The sequence below is a fragment of the Balaenoptera musculus genome, chromosome 11, assembly GCF_009873245.2.
Source record: "Balaenoptera musculus isolate JJ_BM4_2016_0621 chromosome 11, mBalMus1.pri.v3, whole genome shotgun sequence".
Classification (NCBI taxonomy): Eukaryota; Metazoa; Chordata; class Mammalia; order Artiodactyla; family Balaenopteridae; genus Balaenoptera; species Balaenoptera musculus.
The window spans coordinates 92105987-92124309 of NC_045795.1; the positions used below are offsets into that span (position 1 = coordinate 92105987).

The 18323-nt window shown below is 36.5% G+C and overlaps 1 long non-coding RNA gene across 1 annotated transcript in view; it reads right to left on the reverse strand.

Annotated features, from left to right (window-relative positions):
• LOC118904207 overlaps positions 1–18323 on the reverse strand; it is a 38721-nt gene that overhangs the window by 14174 nt on the left and 6224 nt on the right. The window contains exon 2 of the long non-coding RNA XR_005021954.1: positions 12585–12643. This is a non-coding gene — a long non-coding RNA (uncharacterized LOC118904207). The remainder of the gene's footprint in view (positions 1–12584; positions 12644–18323) is intronic.

Sequence of the window (18323 nt, forward strand, 5' to 3'; positions counted from 1 at the left end):
AACAATGAGCTTGTTAGGGGCACCAACCCCCCACCCCCATGCAGTTGAAAATCCACATATAACTGTAGAGTCTGTCCTCTGTATCCACAGTTCCACATCCATGGAGTCAAACAACCACAAATTGGATCATGTAGTACCGTAGTACATATTTACTGAAAAAAATCTGCAGATGAGTGGATTTGTGCTATTCAAAACCATGTTGTTCAAGGGTTAACTGAACTATGATTGGCCTCCATCCCAAAACAGTGAGCTATTCCTGTAGGGTTAGCATCTAGTTAGTCCTTCTAACCTAGCGTAGTGTTGCAATATAATCACCTCATTCAAAAACTAGAAGTTACGCAGCCTTCTATTTGTAAAAACATTTAACTTTAATTTAAATTTAACCAATAAGAATGGTTTTGGAACTTTGCAAATCTCCCTTTACTTTACTCCTTTCTTATTTACTATTTATCTATGAGAATCAAGAAGAACCTCAGGCCCATAGAGTGCTTTTTGTTCTTCCTACCAGTGCTATCCCATTATACATTGCTATTCAGCTCTGTAGCAGAAAAAGTATGTAGCATAACTTTCTCCTGGTGGGCTGTAATAACATCACATTCAGAGGGAGGGCTATTTTAACCTTATCCCAGTGAAGCCAGAACTGAACTAGATGAAAAACAACAACTGGGAGTTGAGGTGGAGATGGGGAGGAGGATAGTGACATAAAGGAAGCCTGTAAACCTCAGACTGCAGGTAAAAGAGCAGCTGGAGGCCAGGACACTCTCACCTGGGGATGGCGGTCAGGAATCTACAGCTCTCCTTCCCCTCTTAGAACTGAAAAAGCAGTTTCCAGTTCCCAAAACATGCCCCACATTTCCTGCCTAATTAAATCGTCAGGCCTATCCTATGAAACTGAGGAAATTATCTATGAGAACAAGGAGCATATTTGGCCACTTTGGTGTACATTGGTCATTCACAGATGACGTGTTAAGGGAATGTTCTCGCATTACTGCTCCAACATCAAGAAACTTGAAATAAAACTGGAAGGAACCTAAGAGACAGGGCTTAAATATATGCCTTCATGCAAGTATAGGCCTTAATTACACCTCACCTGTTCTTGAAGATTTCCTGGGAAGTACCACCCCCCCACATATACCCACCTTCCATCATTCATTCCAGTACTTCCTACACTATTACAGACTGGAACTACCATCTCTCTTAACTTAAACCCATTTTCTTTGGTGCTATCATCCATACAAGGTAAATGTCTAGTTGTAAAGTTTCTAGCTAGAGCACAATGTGCAATAAATGACCATTTAAAATAGCATCTAGCACCGCCCATCTCCCAAGGCTTGCAGCCCGCTACCCCAGGATCCAGCCTTGCCCAACAGTGGGCCAGCACTAGCCCTGGTTCCTTAGGCACCAGAGTCAGCCAACCTGGGACACAGCCCTGCCCACCTACAGGCCAGCAGCCACCATACAAGGGAGAACCTGGAAGCCAACTGAGCAGCGAGCCAGCACTGCCTACCAGTGCACACACAGTAATCAGTCCCACAACAGAAGGGCCCATGCAGCCAGCATCGGGGACACTCCTAGAGCATATAGCTCTGGTGACTAGAGGGGAGTGTGCTACTAAGCTCCATAGGAACTCTACATAAGGCCACTTCAAGATTGGGAAACATAACCAACCTACCTAATATATAGAAATAAACAAAAAGAAACAGGCAAAGTGAGGAGTCAAAGAAATATGTTCCAAACAGGAAAAAAACAAAACCCCAGAAGAACAAAGCAAAGTGGAGATAAGCAATTTACCCAATAAAGAGTTCAAGGTAATCACATAAAGATGCTCAACAAACTCAGGAGAAGAATGTATGAACACAGTGAGAAGCTTAACAAAGAGTTAGAAAATATTTTTAAGAATCAAGCATAGGTGAAGAATATAATAACTAAATGAAAAATACACTAGAAGGAATCAAGAGTAGATTAGATGATAGAGAAGAATGGATCAGCAAACTGGAAGACAGAATAGTGGAAATCACCCAGGCTGAACAGAAAAAAGAATTTTTAAAAGTGAGGACAGGGCTTCCTTGGTGGCGCAGTGGTTGAGAATCTGCCTGCCAATGCGGCGGACACAGGTTCGAGCCCTGGTCTGGGAAGATCCCACGTGCTGCGGAGCAGCTAGGCCCGTGAGCCACAATTACTGAGCCTGCGCGTCTGGAGCCTGTGCTCCGCAACAAGAGAGGCCACGACAGTGAGAGGTCCGCGCACCGCGATGAAGAGTGGCCCCCGCTCGCCGCAACTAGAGAAAGCCCTCGCACAGAAACGAAGACCCAACACAAGCCATAAATAAATAAACAAATAAATAAAAAAAAAAATTTAAAAAAAAAAAAGTGAGGACAGTTTAAGAGACCTCTAGGACAACATCAAGGATTTGCATCTTAGGGGTCCCAGAAGGATAAGGTGGGGGATGGGCAGATAACTTATTTAAATAAATAATAGATGAAAATATCCCCAACCTGCAAAAAGAAACAGACACCTAGGTCCAGGAAGCACAAAAGTCCCAAACAAGATGAACCCAAAGAAGTCCACACCAAGACACAATATATTTAAATGTAAAAATTAAAGATAAAGAGAGAATCTTAAAAGCAACAAGAGAAAAGCAACTAGCCATGTATAAGGAAACTCCCCAAAAGTATCAGCTGACTTCTCAGCAGAAACTGCAAGCCAGAGGGAGTAGCATGATATATTCAAAGTGATGCAAAGGAAAACCTACAACTAAGACTAATCTGCCTGCCAGGGCTATCACTCAGATTTGAAGGGGAAATAAAGAGTTTTATAGACAAACAAAAGCTGAAAGAGATTAGCACCACTAATCAGCTTTACAAGAAATGTTAAAGGGACTTCTATAAGAGGAAAAAAAATGACCACAACTACAAATATGACAATTATGAAAGGAAAAATCCCACTGATAAATGTAAATATACAGTAAAGATAGTAAATCCACCACTTATAAAACTAGTAGGAAGACAAAAGTAGTATAATCATCTATATCCACAATCAGTAGTTAAGGGATACACAAACAAAAAAGATGTAAAATATGATGTCAAAAACATTAAACATGGTTGGAGAGTAAAAATGCAGGGTTGTTAGAATGTGTCTGAACTTAGGAAATCAATGAGTTAAAATAATCACATATATTTATTTTTTTTTTACTGTTTTTAAAATATATTTATTTATTTGTTTGTTTATTTTGGCTGCATTGGGTCTTCGTTGCTGTGCATGGGCTTCCTCTAGCTGTGGCGAGCAGAGGCTACTCTTTGTTGCGGTGCATGGGCTTCTCACTGTGGTGGCTTCTCTTATTGTGGAGCACAGGGTCTAGGCACATGGGCTTCAGTAGTTGTGGCTTTCAGGCTCTAGAGCGCAGGCTCAGTAGTTGTGGCACACAGACTTAGTTGCTCCACAGCATGTGGGATCTTCCCAGACCAGGACTCAAACCCGTGTCCCCTACATTGGAAGGTGGATTCTTAACTACTGCACCACCAGGGAAGTCCCTCACATATGTTTATAAATGTTGTTATATATGAACCTCATGGTAACCACAAACGAAAATCTATAATAAATGCATTCACACAAAAAAAGAGAAGAGAATTCAAATATAACACAAAATAGTCATCAAATGTAAAGGGGAAAGAGCAAAAGAAGAACAGAACAACAACAACAACAAAAAAAAGAACTACAAAAAAACCTGAAAACAATTAAAATGGCAATAAGTACATACCTATCAATAATTACTTTAAACATAAATGGACTAAATGCTCCAAGCAAAAGGCATGGAGTGGCTGAATGGACCAAAAAAAACCAAAACAAAACAATAAAAACAACACAACAAGACCCATCTATATGCTGCCTACAAGAGACTCACTTCAGAGGTAAAGACACACACAGACTGAAAGTGAGGGAATGGAAAAAGGTATTCCATGAAAATGGAAACAAAAAGAAAGCTGAGGTAGCAATACTGATAAAAGGCAAAATACTTTAAAACAAATACTATAACAAGAGTCAAAGAAGGACGTTACATAATGATCAAGAGATCAATCCAACAGGAGGATATAATAGTTGTAAATGTCTATGCTCCCAACATATAAGCACCAAAATACATAAAGCAAAAACAAAAAGGGAGAAATTGACAGGAAGAAAATAATAGTAAAGGACTTTAATAATGAAAACACATCAATGGACAGATCATCCAGACAGGATATCAATAAGGAAACACTGGCCTTAAAAACACATCATACCAGATAGATTTAATAGATGTATATATAGAACATTCCATTGAAAAATAGCAGAATACAAATTATTTTCAAGTGCACATGGAACATTCTCCAGGATAGATCCCATGCTAGACCACCACAAGTCTCAATAAATTTAAGATTGAAATCATATCAAGCATCCTTTCCATCCACAGTGGTATAAGACTGGGAATCAACGATAAGGAAAAGTACTGCAGAAAACCACAAACAGGTAGAGGCTAAACAATATGCTACTAAACTACCAATTGATCACTGAAGAAATCAAAGAGGAAATCAAAAAATACCTGGAGACAAATGAAAATGGAAACACAATGTTCCAAAATCTGTGTGATGCAACAAAAGCAGTTCTAAGAGGGAAGTTCATAGTGATACAAGCATACCAGTCAGGAAATAAGAAAAATCTCAAATAAACAATCTAACCTTACACCTAAAGAAACTAGGAAAAGAAGAACAAACAAAACTTAAAGTTAGTAGAAGGAAGGAAATAATAGAGACCAGAGAGGAAATAAATGAAATAGACACTAAAAAACAATAGAAAAGATCAATGAACCTAAGAGCTAATTCTTCAAAAACATAAACAAAATGTATAAATCTTTAGCCAGACTCATCAAGAAAAGAAGAGAGAAGGCCTAAATAAACAAATCAGAAAGGAAAGACAAGAAGTTACAAACATCACCACAGAAATACAAAGAATCATAAGAGATTACTGTGAATAATAATGCACCAAAGGAATTAGACAACCTAAAAGAAATGGATAAATTCCTAGAAACATACAATCTTCCTAGACTGAATCGGGAATAAATAGAAAATACAACAGACCAATTACCAGTAATGAAATTGAATAAGTAATTTGTAAAAACTACCAAAAAACAAAAGACCAGGTCAAGTCAGCTTCAGAGATGAATTCTACTAAACACCTAAAGAACAGTTAACACCTATTATTCCCAAACTATTCCAAAAAATTAGAGGAAGGAATGCTTCCAAACTTATCAGCATCACCTTGATACCAAAACCATACAAAGACACCACAGAAAAAGAAAATTACAGGACAATATCACTGATGAATGTACATGTAAAAATCCTCAACAAAAGATTAGGAAACCAAATTCAACAATAAATTAAAAGAATCATTCACCATGACCAAGTGGGGTTTATCCCAGGGAGGATGCAAGGATGGTTTATTATCTGCAAATCAATCAATGTGATATACCATATTAACAAACTGAAGAATAAAAATCATATAATCATCTCAATAAATGGAGAAAAAGTGACAAAATTCAACATCCATTTATGATAAAACCTCTCAACAAAGGGAGGGAACATACCTCAACATAATAAAGGCCATATATGACAAGCCCACTTCCAACACCATAATCAATGGTGAAAAGATAAAAGGATTTCTTTTAAGATCAGGAACAAGACAAGGATGCCCACTCTCACCACTTTTATTCAACATAGTGGAAGTTCTAGCCACAGCAATCAGACAAGAAAAAGGAATAAAAGAAACCCAAAATGGAAAAAAAGAACTAAAACTGTCACTTTATGCAGATGACCTGACACTATATACTATATATATGTAAGATTCTAAAGACATCACCAAAAAACTATTAGAATGAACATATGAATTCAAAAACTTGCAGGATACAAAAATTAATATACAGAAATCTGTTGTGTTTCTATATGCTAACGATTAACTATCAGAAAGAGAAATTAAGAAAACAATCCCATTTACAACTGCACCAAAAAGAATAAAATACCTAGGAATAAATCTATCTAAGGAGGTAAAAGACCTATACTCAGAAAACTACAAGATACTGATGAAAAAAATGGAAGGCTACACAAACAGGGGGAAAGATATACTGTGTTCATGGACTGGAAGAATTAATATTGTTAGAATGATCATACTACCCAAGGCAATCTATACATTCAGTGCATTCCCTATGAAAATACCAAGGACATTTTTCAGAGAACTAGAAAAAATAATTCTAAAATTTTTATGGAATGACAAAAGACCATGAGTAGCCAAAACAATCTTGAGAAAGAACAAAGCTAGAGACAACACGTTCCCTGATTTCAAACTATACTACAAAGCTACAGTAATCAAAACAATATGATACTGACGCAAAAACAGACACATAGACTAATGGAACAGAACAGAGAGCCCAGAAGTGAACCCACACTTTCTGGGCAATTAATCTACAACAAAGGAGGCAAGAATATACAATGGGGAAAAGGCAGCCTCTTCAATAAATGGTGTCGAGAAAACTAGACATCTACAAGTGAAAAAATCAAACTGGGCTACTCTCTCACACCATATACAAAAATAAATTCAAAATGGATTAAAGACTTAAATGTAAGACCTGAAACCATAAAACTTCTGGAAGAATACATAGGCAGTATGCTCTTTGACATCAGTCTTAGCAATATTTTTTTGGATCTGTCTCCTAGGCAAGGAAAACAAAAGCAAAAATAAACAATGGGACTACATCAAACAAAAAAGCTTTTGCACAGCAAAGGAAACAATCAATAAAATGAAGAGCTAGCCTACTGAATGGGAGAAGGTATTTGCAATCAATATATCTGATAAGGTGTCAATATCCAAAATGTAAAAAGAACTCATACAACTCAACATCAAAAAAACAAACAACTTGATTTTAAAAAAAGCAGAGGTCCTGAATAGGCATTTCTCCAAAGAAGACATACAGGTGGCCAACAGACACTTGAGAAGATGCTCAACACCACTAATCAACAAGGAAATGCAAATCAAAACCACAATGATATGTCAGTTCATACCTCTCAGAATGGCTATCATGAAAAAAAAACAACAGCAACAGCAACAACAACAAATAACATGTTGTCAAGGATGTGGAGAAAATGGAACCCTCATGCACTGTTGGTAGAAATGGAAATTGGTACAGCTACTATGGAAAACACTACAGAAGTTCCTCAATAATTAAAAACAGAACTTCCCTAAGAACTAGCAATTCCACTTCTGGGTATTTTTACAAGGAAAACAAAAGCATTAATTCAAAAAGATATATGCACCCTGTTCATTACAGCATTATTTACAATAGCCAAGCTACAGAAGCAACCTAACTCTCCATCAACAGATGAATAGATAAAGAAGGTGTGGTACACACACACACACACACACACACACACACACACACACACAGGAATATTACTCACCCATAAAAAAGAATGAGATCTTGCCATTTGCAACAAATATGGATGAATCTAGAGGTTATTATTATGCTCAACTGAAATATGTCAGACAGGGAAATACAGATAACATATGATTTCTCTTATATGTGGAATCTAAAAAACAAAATAAACAAATATAATTAAACAGAAACAAACCCATAGATACAGAAAACAAACTGGCAGTTGGCAGAGGGGGAGAGGAAGAGTGGGGCGATAAGAAAAATAGGTGAGGGAGATTAAGAGATACAAACTTCCAGCTATAAAGTAAATAACTCATGGGGAAGTAATGTACAGCATAGGAAATACAGTCAATAACATTGTAATAACTTTGTGTGGTGATGGATGATAACTAGACTTATTGTGGTGATCATTTTGTAATGTATAAAAATATCAAACCACTATGTTGTACACCTGAAACTAATATAATATTGTAAGTCAATTATACTTCAATTAAAAATAAATAAATAGGGCTTCCCTGGTGGCGCAGTGGTTGAGAATCCGCCTGCCAATGCAGGGGACACGGGTTCAAGCCCTGGTCCGGGAAGGTCCCACGTGCCATGGAGCAACTAAGCCCATGCACCACAACTACTGAGCCTGCACTCTATAGAGCCCAGGAGCCACAACTACTGAAGCCCGCGCACCTAGAGTCCATGCTTCTCAACAAGAAAAGCCACCACAATGAGAAGCCCACGCACCGCAACAAAGAGTAGCCCCCGCTCGCCACAACTAGAGAAAAGCCCGCGTGCAGCAAAGAAAACCCAATGCAGCCAAAAATAAATGAATAAATAAATAAATTTATAAATAAATAAAGATATGCAGGGAAGGAGACATGTGAATGAATGATCCATGTGGTACTAGATTAGAAATGGAAACACCAGTATGAATTCATGTATGTACATACACATATGTATGTATGTATACTAACTCATATATACATATATTCTCTTGCTTTGTCATCTGAGAGGGCCTAAAATCAACAACACTCCAGAAGCAAGAAGCACACCTAGTACCCAGATGTTCATTTTTAATAACATTCTCTAATAGAAAATATGAATACAATATGGATTTTAGTTAGTATTGGTCCATTAGTTGTAACAAACATACCTTACTAATGTAAAGTATTAATAAGAGGGGAAGCTGGATGGGGGTTTATGGGAACTCTGTACTATCTTCACATTTTGTTTTGTGAAATTATAACTGTTCTAAACACTAAAGTTAATTTAAAAAATAAAGCAACCAAACATGAAACTTAATTAATTTAATTTAATAGCACCTAGCACAATGGCCAACATACAACAGGTTCCCAATAAACGTGTTGAATAGCTAAATGAACAAATGCTACAAATGAATATTTCTTATTAGAAATGATTCTAACGTCAAGTAAATTGTATTGATAAAAACAACATGTTTTAAAACTTGTACTATAATTGACTGAGTTGCATTTTTGCAACTATTGGCAGATCTAGATATAATGAGACCCAGATATAAGCAAAATACACGAATCATACATGTCATAATGACTGGCTCATCTAGTCATTCAAACCGGGTGAATAAATTTAAATTATGTTGGTTTTGTTTTTTTAATCACACCGAAACTTAGAAAACTAATTCTTAGCTCTCAAACAAATAAAACATGTTCCCGAGTTTAGTACCTCTGCATACTATTTTATTTCTTTGTCAAACTTATTCACTCAGTCATCTTAGAATTCCGTACCTAGTGAAGTTATACCTCGAATGTGAATTTCTCTTAGATTGCATATAAATGTGAAACTAAACATATCATGGCATAAGGAAGCATTTCTCTGAAACGCCTCATCAAATTGCTGCAAGTATTTGCAAATTCTTAGTTTCAACAGGGGAAAAAAATCTTGTCCAGCTTAAGTAAAATTAGTATTTTATCATTTGCATTTAAATGGAGAAAAGGATAGAGTTATCCTACCACCTCGTGGACTGTTAGGGTATTGCTTTTTCAGAGCCAAAAGCACATTTTAAGAATGAGAGGATAGAAAACACTGAACACTGGTTATTCATGCTTTCCTACCGCCTTCAGTTCTTCTGCCCCTAATTCCACATCTTCACATCTTACCCATTACTCAAAATGCAGTTTAAATGTCCCCATCATTGGAACATACTGTATAGCACAGGGAACTCTACCTAATGCACTGTGGTAACCTAAGTGGGAGGGAAATCCAAAAGGGAGGGGATATCTGTATGTGTATGGCTGATTCGTTTTGTAAAGAAACCATACTCCAATAAAAATTAATAATAAATAAATAAATAAATAAATGTCCCCATCATTATTTGTGAAACATTTTATTTATCACCAAATTATAGACTACCTGTAAGTAATTTTACTCTGGGTATTACTTCTATTGTATCTTTGACCAACTTCTGACTTAAATATTTTTGTTTGCCTATCTCTCACCCTTATTTGGAGACAGTGAATATACAAACTTATGGCCTAGCACAGCAGCATGCTCACAGGAGGCAGTTAATAAGCATTCATGTAATGAATAAATATTTGCTAAATGAACAAATATGAATGTGAATGGTATGGGATTTCATAGGGTTATATGAGAGAAAATTCAGAAAGCAATTGTTCTGTATGCAACGCAAGAAGATTATTTTCATTTGGTTTAAACATAAAATTGCAATTAATATTAAAATATTTAAAATGTTATTTTATGATATTTTAGATTTTTGCTGGAAAATAGAGTAGTTTAAAAACAAGTAACTGTTGTAACATATGACAGACTGAGGAATTTTCAAACATTTAACAAGAGGACAGATTTTTATAATGTTATATAGATATGCACTTTGGATTGAATTTAATAATTCTAACGAATAAAACCAATGTTAAATTTTTTTTTAAATGTCCACATCATAGAATCATCTCTAAATTACAATTACAAGAAAATGGCTAAATGAAAATGCATCTCTGCTCTAAACTTCCATGCCACCTTACCTGGTTCCTCTTATTTTCTAGCTGGCATTACTTAGTCTTATACTCACTGTAAGTATTTTGAGGACATGTAGACAATGTGTACTGAAACTGGCTCACATGGGTTCTCACCAACAGTTTAATACTCAGAAATTTTGCAAGCCATTTGTTAAACTGTTGGTAGCTTGAAATTGGTCATGGTAGGTACATTTATACAACAGAAATCAGGAAACACCACAAATCAAGATACTTTAAAAAAATATTTTTAATCATCTTTAACTTCTCCACATCTCATTTTCTCTACTTGTAATATGTAGTGAGGAGAGGTGGGACAGCTCCTACCTCACAAGACTGTTGTAAGGACTGAACAAAATAACCCACATAAAAGGCTGTGTCTAGTGTCTGGCATATAGTGTGTGCTAACCAAATATTATAATCAATCTCCATACCCCATCACAGTGCCTTGCAAGTAGTAAATCCCTCAATAAATACTCAGTTGTTAAATGACAAATGAAATCAAGAATTTCAATGGAATATTTTAAGATATGTTAACACTGATAGTAGCCCCAGGTTAACAATAGGACAGATCATTACCAGGAATATAAACTCTTTACTTATAAATAACCCAGACTTTTTTTCTTTGCCTCTTCCTGCTCTAAATCAATTGATAGATAGATTTTATCTCTAAAATTTCTAGAAATAGTCATTTAGATAAAAATTCTAGATATATTTTCTAGATAAGTATAGATCTAGAGAGATATAGATACAGATCTTTGTTTCCTTCTGCATTTCTCTCCCATTCTGATTCAGTCTAAAGTGCCTTCCTTTCTCCTTGTTCTTTTTAGTTTATTTCATAATGCAAAATATATAATTTATGCCTCACTTTGTTCCAGAAAACATTTGTTGTGAATAATAGATAACTTGGTTTCATGTTTAGCGAATAAGCTTTTTAAATTTCTCCAAGGGAACAAAATAAAGTAGCTTTTTACCACAACTTTCATTGATCCTGTGCTCCTGTTTGATTGGCCCTTTCCTTTGGGAAAAGACAAAATTAAGTTTCCAAGCACAAAGTTGAAAACCAAATTATCATGAATTCCAGACACTTTCCAAAAAGGAACACAAGAAATGTCCTTATCCTTTAAGGCAGATGTCACCCTCATATCTCTTTACCTACCTCACTGCAATCCTAATATGGTGTTTCTTTAGCTATAAGGCTGCTTCCAATAACTAACTATGTTTAAGGATCTGCTATAGCTTCATTTGCTTGCTAAAAAGCAAAACCAAAAGATTGAAACAACTAATTAATTGCAACTAATTAGTTGTTTCAATTTTCTGGTTTTGTTCTAATTAGTTGCAAAAACAGACTGGAAAATGATTTACTCCAGATGGTTTGGAATAAAATTCCAATTGCTCAAATGTAAATTTATTCATCTAAAATAAGTTTTTCCTTACTTAGCTACACAGAGATTTTTTTTAATGGAGGAAAAAGTAAAATATTGGCTTAGTAATAAAACTAAGATGACCATTTGCCCTAGAATATACAAATTCTGTCCATTTCTGGTTTAAAAATACACAGAGGCTGAAACAAATAGCACATCCACAAGGCACTGGCTGATGCAAGCACTTTGTTTAGTGAAATAACTACTGCGATGTGTTGGTCTACCCTTATCCAAGAACATGTCAATGACATAGTGTGTGACAGGAGGGGCTTCCTCCAGAAGTAGAAATAAGGTGGGTGAGTCAGAAATTAAAATTCCAACTAACCTGCAGGCATCTGTAAGATGAAGCAATACATTGTATTTGATTCACTTCCTGGTCTGTTTCCAAAGGACACTGTCAAACACAATGATTCTTTTTCCCAACAGCTGTCACCACCAAGTCAGCTATCCTTTGTATTTTCTCTTTGTGTTTGAATCCAGACAGAGAGCAGATGGCTGGACTCAGTGCCAGGGCAAAGGTAAAATTAGTGTCTCACCTAAAGAGGTACTGCCAGACTTCATTCAGACAAAAGTCCCAGCAACAAATACCTACAAAATCTAGGGTCTAGAAAACACAATCTGAACCTCCTGTTTTATTTACCAAGTAAAAACAAAAAACCCACTTTTGAGGAAAACTTAATTAATTTGCTAAGAGGTGATGAGAAGACTCACAGATTTCATCTTCAGAGAGAAGTGGTTTCCCCTGTCATCAACTCTGTAATTTCCAGGCTCTGTAAAAAAGCACATTATGTTCAATGTTCCTCTAAGCTGAGCTCATGGGTGAATTCCAGAAGATAAAATGTCATCTTCCAGAGCTAAAACTTTACTAAAGCAAATAGGTTTAAAAAATATTTGACTAAAAAAACACTGCAAATTAAAATTACAATGGGACAGCTAAATGAAAGGTGAGACTTTCCAACTGAGGGGATTAAAGCTAGAATCAGAATTAGAGAAGGAAATTCAGAGCTGCAAGATATAACCAGTCACTTATTAAACACATAGTGTAGTTATAATATATAACTGGCAGTGGAAGAATTAGAATGACACGGAAAAAACCCTCCAACTATTACAAAGAAAGTTTGATCTCCCATAAAAATAAACTTTTGGCCTTCTATTGTGAAGCTGAAAGGTTCTGCCATTCAAAGAGCCACCTATTTTGCCTCTTCTCAGTGGCACAGGAATTGAGAATTTTGTTGCCTCCATTTACTTATTTAAAATGCCTAAAAGATAAAGAGAGTAGAACTAGAAATCGCTTCTATGGCCCTTCATAAATTGGTGATTTTCTCTACACTTTGATTAGTACCAAGACAGAGACAGAAACACATATGCAATTGATTTCTATTATTCAGCCCCCTCTCTCAGGTAACTCAAAATTAGTAAAATCATAGTAATAGCAGTTGACTGTCACAAGGCAGAGACCTCAGTAGCCTAAGAGACTGTTCTCAGTAGTCAGGCTTCAGGACTAGGAGACCCAGCAGTGAGATGAAGATTTCTTTTGAGGCAGAATAATTAATCATCTATTGTTTTTTCAAAGCCCAAGGGCACAGACCTAAAAAAAAAAAAAAACACCACCAACAAAAAAAAAAACTCTCAAGTTAAATAACGCCCTTACTTACGTAAATTACTATATTTTCAAATAAGATAAAATATTGTATATATATTTTTAATCCCATTATTTCTAATCCTTTATTTCCTCCATAGCAGCTGGAAGAAAGGCAGTTTCTGAATATGGCTAAGATTTTTCAAAACAAATGGTGAGAAACTTTGTCTTTAGAGGCAGTTTCAGACCTGGGCCCAAATCCCACTCTATCACTCATACATGTGGGGTACATGAAAAAAATTACTTAATTTATCTGAACTTCAATTCCTGAATCTTGTACAATAGAGATAATATTGCCTACTTCATGGAGGTGAAATTAGATAAGAAATGTATATAGTATTTAGTATATTGCCTAGAAATGTGCTGTCCAATACAGCAGGCACTAATTACATGTGACTATTTAAATTTATTTATTTATTTATTTTTATTTTTGGCTGTGTTGGGACTTCGTTGCTGCACGCAGGCTTTCCCTAGTTGCAGCGAGCGGGGGCTACTCTTTGTTGTGGTGGGCAGGCTTCTCATTGCGGTGGCTTCTCTTGTTGCGGAGCACGGGCTCTAGGCACATGGGCTCAGTAGTTGTGGCTCGCGGGCTCTACAGTGCAGGCTCAGTAGTTGTGGTGCAGGGGCTTAGTTGCTCCGCGGCATGTGGGATCTTCCTGGACCAGGGCTCAAACCCGTGTCCCCTACATTGGCAGGTGGATTCTTAACCACTGCGCCACCAGGGAAGCCCCATGTGGCTATTTAAATCAAATTTAAATTAATGAATATTAAATAAAATTTAAAAATCTGTTCTACAGTCACACTAGGTATATTCCAGTAACCAATAATCACATGTGGCTGGAAAGAACATTTTTATCATCACAGAAATTTTTGAACATTGCTAAAGAATCTAGTAAGTGCTCAATAAATGTTTATTTGATCTGTGTGACATTTTTTTTCTCCTCCTCTACAGTTCCTCTAAGTTCTCAGGCCTCCCAAGGTATCTCCTTATCATGAAGGAAAGCAATATGATAAGACATATATGTGTTTATCATTTTTTTCTCTCCCAGGAGTACTGGAGTTCTAAAAGAGCACTGCAAGGAGAAAGCAATGCTTACCACAAATGGGAGAAATTCTAACGATGGAGGTTTCAGGCATTACAGCAGACATTGGGGAAGGTCTTTATGGACTATGAGTGTGGGGAGAGAAAAAGAATCTCCATAGTACCCCTCAGTTCATACCCGAAGATCCACCTACTCATAGCAACAACGTAGACTTTAACACACTAACACTTACTGAGAAAATGGAAAAGAAAAAGGTTTTTTACTCTGTAGGATTCTTTTCACACCAAATTTTGGCTGAAATATCTAAAAATAAGTATGAATCATCAGCATTTCCCCAGAGAAACTTTAACCAAGTTAGTCTTGGGCACTTGAGTAGAATTCTTTGCATTAGTCTTTGTGTTCTTCGGATTCATTTCCTTTCTCCTTCCAAATACCAGAATTGGAGCTGGTAAGATACTAGAGAGAAAACGCTAATATGAGTCTAGAAAGTTAAGAAATGAGGAATTACAAGAAGCTGAAATTTAGAAGCTGAAATTCTAAGAATTCTAATCTCAGATGATACTTGGCGGTATCTGGTGAAATTATCCTATAGACCCTTGTAGATCTGGGCTTAAATGTTCTGGGTAAATTTCTCTGTAGCAGGACATTTGTGGTACTAAACTTCAAAGGATACACATCTTTGCTTTCAAAACTACAAGTAGAAGAGGCTGGCCCCTGTGCTTCATTATAAATGGGGAGAAGAAACGTCTAGTACTTTTAAAAAAACATGATGGGGAATTCCCTGGCTGTCCAGTGGTTAGGACTTGATGCTTTCACTGCCAAGGCCCGGGTTCGACCCCTGGTCAGGCAACTAAGATCCTGCAGGCCACTCAGCATGGCAAAGAAAAAGAAAAAAATTATGTTCTGCCTATAGGTGGTATCCTTAGAGGTAATAAGCAAAGCTTCCTTCCTAAGTCAAAATGAAAATGTGTGAACATAACACATTGAAAGGCTATGCCTTTCTAGATCAAGCTGAAAACAGAGCAAGTCTGTTGTCATAGCCTTGGTAATAACAGTTGAACACACCTGATAATAAATTTGATCATAGGTCTTTGGTGAGTGAAATTATTCCTTGCTGATACATTTTAGGTTAAATAAATACATAATTGGCTTCTTTCACCTCTGCACCTATTATCAAACAATCCCCATTTGATTGCATACTTTTATGAGTTAATATTCTATAATCATCAATACTGGATATTTAGTTTACAACTAAAGTACTTACACTAACAACATTCTGATTGTGATTATATCTTGATGTTTTCTGTTGTCACATCAATGAGAGAAATTATGGATTTCATTAAACCACAATGCCATGATAAAAACATCGGACAAGAGGCAAGTTTTTTATTCTGCTGAAAACATATATTTACTAGCAGTCGAAACTCAAAAACATAAAATACTATCCTTTGGAAAGCATAAGTAACACAGGATCATAATTTTGTAAAATATAACTCAACTTATTTTAATCAATTGCCATATTTTCTCTTATTGCAAAATGATCTACATGCAGTATACTTTGACATAAAACTTTAGGTACTAAAAAGACATTTTTTCTGTCCAGTTTACTTTCTATTTTGCTGTCTTTTTACAATATTGGGCATATAGTAGTACTATAACTACTAGCTATTATTGCTATATTATTATCCCTTCCACTAGACAGAAATTTTATATTTTTTACTACTTTTTGATGTAAATTTTTATTCATATTATTTTGAGGAGACGTTCTTTAGTGAAGACACATCAGCAAGACAAAGTGTTAAAAAAGCATAGCTTGGGCTTCCCTGGTGGCGCAGTGGTTGAGAATCTGCCTGCCAATGCAGGGGACACGGGTTCGGGCTCTGGTCTGGGAAGATCCCACATGCCGCGGAGCGACTAGGCCCGTGAGCCACAACTGCTGAGCCTGCGCGTCTGGAACCTGTGCTCCGCAACAAGAGAGGCCACGATAGTGAGAGGCCCGCGCACCGCGATGAAGAGTGGCCCCCGCTTGCCGCAACTAGAGAAAGCCCTCGCACAGAAACGAAGACCCAACACAACCAAAAATAAATTAATTAATTAATTAATTAATTTTTAAAAAAAAAGCATAGCTTACCAACTTTTTAAATGAACAAAAATTCATAACATCAACTTCTGTACAGAGCAATAGCAGCTGATTATCCAGCCCAAACTTTCTAATAATAATAATGGTAATAGAGGCATACCTCATTTTACTGCACTTTGCTTCATCGAGCTTCGCAGATATTGTGTTTTTTACAAAATTGAAGGTTTGTGGCAACCTGCATCAAGCAAGTCTATCGGCGCCATATTTCCAATAGCATTTGCTCACACCATGTCTCGGTGTCACATTTTGGTAATTCTCACAATATTTCAAACTTTTTCAATACTATTATATTTGTTACAGTGATCTATGATCAGTGACCTTTGATGTTACTATTGTAATTGTTTGGGGGTGCCATTAAACACACCCAAATAAGACAGTGAACTTAACTGCTAAATGTGTGTGTTCTGACTACTCCCCTGAATGGACATTCCTCCACCTTTCTCCCTCCCCTCTGGCCTCCCTATTCCCTGAGATAGAACAATATTGAAATTAGGCCAATTAATAAAGCTACAATGACCTCAAAGCTTTCAAATGAAGAGTCACACATCTCTCACTTTAAATCAAAAGCTAGAAATGATTAAGTTTAGTCAGGAAGGCATGTAGAAAGATGAGATAAGCTAGCCCTTTTGAGCCAAACAATTTGCTAAGATGTTAATGCAAAGGAAAAGTTCTAGAAGGAAATTAAAAGTGCTACTCCAGTGAACACAAATGATAAGAAAGTGAAACAGCTTTATTGCTAATATGCGAGAAGTGTGAGTGGTCTGGATAGAAGATCAAGCCAGCTACGACATTCCCTTAAGTTAAAGCCTAAGCTCTTCAATTCTATGAAGGGTGAGAGAGGTAAGGAAGCTGCAGGAGAAAAGTTTGATGAGGTTTAAGGAAAGAAGCCATCTCCATAACATAAAAGTTCAAGGCAAAGCAGCAAGTGCTGATGAAGAAGTTGCAGCAAGTTATCCAGAAGATCTAGCTAAGATAATTACTGAAGGTGGCTACACTAAACAATACATTTTCAATGGAGACAAAATAGTCTTATATTGGAAGAAGTTGCCATCCAGGACTTCAATAGCTAGTGAGGACAAGTCAATGTCTGGCTTCAACGCTTCAAAAGATAGGCTGACTCTCTTGTTAGGGGCTAATGCAGCTGGTGACTTGAAGTTGAAGCTAATACTCATTTACCATTCCAAAATTCCTAAGACCCTTAAGAAATATGCTAAAACCACTCTGCCTGTGCTCTACAAATGGAATAACAAAGGCTGGATGACAGCACATCTGTTTACACCATGGTTTACTGAATATTTTAAGTAGGTTGAGACCTACTGCTCAGAAAAAAAAATTCCTTTTAAAATATTACTGCTCATTGACAATGCACCTTCTCACCCAAGAGTTCTGATGGAGATGTACCACAAGATTAATGTTGTTCTCATTCCTGCCAACACAACATCCATTCTGCAGCCCACAGATCAAGGAGTAATTTTGACTTTCAAGTCTTATTAAGAAATATGTTCTGTAAAGCATAGCTGCCATAGATAGTGATTCCTCTGATGGATATAGGCAAAATAAACTGAAAAACTTCTCTAAAGGATTCACCATTCCAGATGCCATTAAGAACATTCCTGATTCATGCGGAA